Consider the following 4,970-nt stretch of genomic DNA (forward strand, 5'->3'; position numbering starts at 1 on the left):
ATGTATGTTTCAGCCTAGTGACTTGGAGAGATAGAGCAGCCTACTTATGCCTCCCTCTCAGTTCAGTAACGTGGGGTATAGCTCAGATTGAGATGTGGATACTTTATCTCCTTGATACTTAACAAGTATTTTTGTCGTCTTACAGCAAATGTCTCTCACGTACAACAGTTCTGCCTCCTCTAAGCAAGAGACCTGCCGTGGCCATTTGGAAAAGTACACAGAGACAGTAAGTAACACTGGGGATTGGGGAAGGGTGAGGGGGGGCAGATTTAGACTGTACTGTCCTATAGCAGACATGGGGCATACATCACAGTACCCACAGGGCACAGGGTTACAGCACAGAAAATAGGGCAGTTGTATAGCTCCCAAGTTCAGGAACACTGTTCTTGAAAAGTATATCGGGAGCGCAGGGAGAGGGGATTGCAGAGATGTAGGGAACAGATACATACTGTACAGGACCATGACAAACCTATAACCTCTTCATATGACAACAGAGAATGTTCACCCTGTCATATATTAGCTCTATTCAGTGCCAAAGGAACCAGTGATGCATTACGGACTCAGGCACTGATTGATCTATTCATGCACCGTTGCATTAATTAGCAGTGCGATGTAAGAATGAAGCATCATTATTTTAATTTGTCTTCTTATTAGGTGTCCGTAGAATGTTTACGTGATGATGTCCTGCGAAACCTTGTTTGGTTGCTGGTCGAGGATGTGAGATTCCTGGTTCAAGAAAATCAGACTCCTCTGCAAAAGGAGAAAAAAACAAATAGAAAAGGCTCCCATAAAAACAAGAGGAATAAAAAGGGCAAAAACAAAGCCACTTAACAACCTCTTCTCCAACAAGATGAGCGCATGATGGTGACAGCGTGATGTCGGATACAGAAGGGACTCCAGGATTCATATCCCACACATCTTCAGTGCATTCATTGCTGTTACAAGAGCATGTGGTGCCAGTCATGTTACATACTGTAGATATGCCCAGCATTTCTGGCAGCACAAGTAATTAGTTGTCAACACTATGCCAGAGACTACCAAATATCTCACACAGGTTCCATCCAATGTCCCACCGATGTGCACATTTTTCTGCGTGACCCTTCAAATGTAAGGACTCCAGTAATTGGGTGGAAGCTATAGCCCAGTAATTTGTAACTACTTTATAAGTATTTGAAAAGTATCTGAAAAGGTTTTAATCACTATTTTTATACAGCTTATAATTTATTTCTTTTCACTGTGATATAATTTATTTATTTATAAAAATGTTTAACCAAGAAATAATACATTGAGCGTTTTCAAGTATACTGTTGGCAATATAAAGCAGATAGATAATGTTATACTTATTTATTTATTTATAAATATGCACTGTATAATATATTATATATATTAATATATATATATATACATATATAGCAAATGGAAATATTACTGTATGCCCATTTGCATGTCTTAGACAGGTCTGCACCCCTGCCTTTCACCATTATTGCATATATATATAGTATTGCTATATATATATATATATATATATATATATATATATATATATATATATATATATATTCTATGCTCTCTGGTAGAGGCAGCCTGAAACACTATATTATATTTCTGTTATTTGGGTTAATTTATTTAAATTGTGCTATATTTAAAATATTTGTGTTGTTGCGTCAAATAAATTATTAAAAGAGTGTGGTCTTTCTGCTCTCAATATGTCACAAAAAAACTCATGATTTCTATAAATACTCATTGCTGTTTATGGTGGCAGGGCAAATTTTTTTTTAAAGTTGCACACTATATTTATATAGAGTATCTTCATAAGTTTTCTGTAGCTTTATAATTAAATAAAAGAACTGAACACTTTACATTGTAAGCACTTCAAAGCTGGTACCTCCTTATATACTGTATTGTAACCCAACTCCCGAGGCTCATCATTCCATTCTTAGTTTTCATGTGGTGTTTTCTAGAATTGCCCCAGTGCTAATATACCTTTGTATACTGTAAATAGCTGAGGTGCAATATATTTTTATGCACTCAATTGTTTTTCCTGAAAATGAATCATAAATGCATATGGTCCACTCTTGTGGATATAGAGGGGAACTGCAGATTTTAGCACAGCAAAAATTATTTTAAATGTAATAACTTCAATGCAGGGTGCTGGTAACCGTACTGGTCCCAGACAGGGTCTGACTGGCAAATTTCCCAACTAACTGGACCAGGGACCATGCGATACACACACCATACACAAATGTTCATACCATACAATTGGCAACCTCAGTACACATGCAAACAGATAACAAACACACCAGATATACTGTACATACCATATACATATGTGCACACATGAGAAACACTTAACACGCATGATAACTGACCAAATACACACACCAGATGCACACAGTATGCATGAACAAACCCTATTTAAACACATACACACAGTGCATGCTATACATACAGTATATGCACACATACAGACCTACAAAACATACAGAGGCGGCACATTTTATTTGAGTGCGGCTAGTTCCGCAAGCCGGGGGATGCCCCGGCATGCTAGCTGCACTCCCTCAGCGTGCCGCGCGTCATCGATGCGTGGTCACGCGTCATCGGGTGCCTGCGCCCCCTGCACGCGCGTCCAGGGCTCCCCGAGGGAGCCCTGGTGTCCCGCGATGTGGGGGACGGCGGTAGGGGGTTCCGGGGGACCCGGCGGACCCGCAGAGGGGAGGGAGAAGCCCCGATCGGAGGACCGCTCCTCCGAGGCTTCAGCGCGCGCCCGGCACACTCCGGCGCGCGCCCGGTTACTGTCGTGGCCGAGACCGGGCAAATGCTCGAATAAACTCGGCCGCGACAGTACATACATATGTAACACACTTTATTGCACCCAATGGCAATACATGTCATGCCGTACTGTATATACACACATACACACATCATATATACCCACACACACAGTACATGCATTATATACTGTATATATGTGTGTGTGGATATATATACAGTGGTGTGTAAAAGTTTGTTAATCCCAATGATAATTACGGAAATTCCATAGTTCCATAATCAAAACCAGTCTTTTCTTAAATATCCAATAGGGTTTATATTAACCAATTCCATATCTTTTGAAACCAAATGATGCAGGCATTAGACAAACAATGAGTAATTAAGAGTCAGGGTATGTGCAAAAGTAAGTGAAAGCCTGGATTTATCAGCTAAAGGGGATAATTAGAATCAGGTGTTTACATAATTAGGTAGATCTTCAGGGGTAAGGTTGGGAGGCCCCATCCTGTATGAAAATCAGAAACTTTGTCCGTTTGGTTTTCACCATACAGGTGTGTGGAAACACGTCATGCCACGATCAAAAGAAATCTCTGATAACCTCAGAAAAGCAATTATTGATGCGCATCAATCTAGAAAGGGTTACACAACTATTTCTAAGGATTTGGGGCTCCAGCAATCCAGTGTCAGACAAATAGTCTACAAATGGAGAAAGTTCAAGACCACAGTCACTCTACCCAGGAGCTGCCGTCCTAACAAAATCTCTCCACAAAACGAACTGGCAAATCCTCCAGGAAGTTACAAAGTACCCCAGAGTAACAACCAAGGATCTACCGGCCTCTCTCACCTTGGCTAATGTAAGTGTTCATGACTCAACTATCAGAAAAAGACTGAACAAAGAAAGGTGTTTATGGAAGGATAGCCAGGAGGAAACCACTGCTCTCTAAATAGAACATTGCTGCCCATCTGAAGTTCACCAAAGAGCACATACAGTAGATGGGTTCCTGCAGCAGCCAATCACAGGAATACTGACAAAACAAAGAGCCATAAACCCAGAGCAGGGAAAGTGTAGAATCATGGAGAGGACAAGGTTACTGCTCACTGCAGAGAGAGGCACCAGGCTGGCTTCAAGGAAAGGAAGCCTCAGCATATATTAAAAGCACCTTTTGAGCAAGGTTTGACTCCTCAGTCGGATACAGGACAAAGCACAGCAGGGGGCCTTTAGTGGTTGTTATCTAGAGGAGTTAGGCAGCCATGCCTACAGTAAATGTGCTCTCTGAGATCTACATCGTTTGCCCCATGTATACATTCTACCAGAAAACCATACTGTTTAAAACACTGTTTCTACCTATAGCTCGTTCCAAAAATGAATGTATCTGATGGGGAAAAGTGTCATCAAGTTGGGCCAGACCTTTATTAAAAATAAAAGAGAACAAAGTGGCACTTGTGAATAATGAAATACGTGACTTATTAATGTCATATATAGTGATCAGATAGACTGTTAAGTGATAAAAAAACTGACTAACAGTGCACAAGAATAATGATAGGGATAATATATGTAGCCAGGCCCCCCCTGGGTCCCCCTTACCTCAGATGAGGCTGCGGCTGGTAGCGGTGGCGTGAAGGTGGACACAGTTTGTCCGGGAGGCTGCAGGAGCTCCGGGCAGTTAGAGGGGTATCCAAAAATGGGGAGCGCTCTCAATGACAGTGACGAATATATGTGGAAGATAAAATTAAAATAATAGTGCAGACCAATTTAAGTATAAATTCTAAATGTGAAAAAAATCTTGTGTCAATCCCACTCACATACGATGGAGAAAATATATGCAGATCAGAGATACTTCTCTCTCTGATAGGAGCTCCTTGGTAAAACGCCTCTATGGAATCTTTTCTGTGGGGTGTGTTGCTCCAATGATGATTCAGTGTATAAGAGAAGGAAGGAATACACTAATAGGGTAGTATGTTCGAATATATATATATATATATATATATATATATATATATATATATATAGAGGTATCAGTACCGTGTTAGCCGAGCTTCAATAATCAAAAAATAAATAGATGATACCGTTCTGTGGCTAACGAAATGCTTTTATTTGTGCGAGCTTTCGAGATACACTGATCTCTTCTTCCGGCGATGTTACAATGAATGAAGCAAGGATAACTTAAAAACAGTGTCTCTTGGAATGTTATCTGTGCTTCTCC

This window comes from Ascaphus truei, chromosome 7, assembly GCF_040206685.1.
Source record: "Ascaphus truei isolate aAscTru1 chromosome 7, aAscTru1.hap1, whole genome shotgun sequence".
In the NCBI taxonomy this organism is placed as follows: domain Eukaryota; kingdom Metazoa; phylum Chordata; class Amphibia; order Anura; family Ascaphidae; genus Ascaphus; species Ascaphus truei.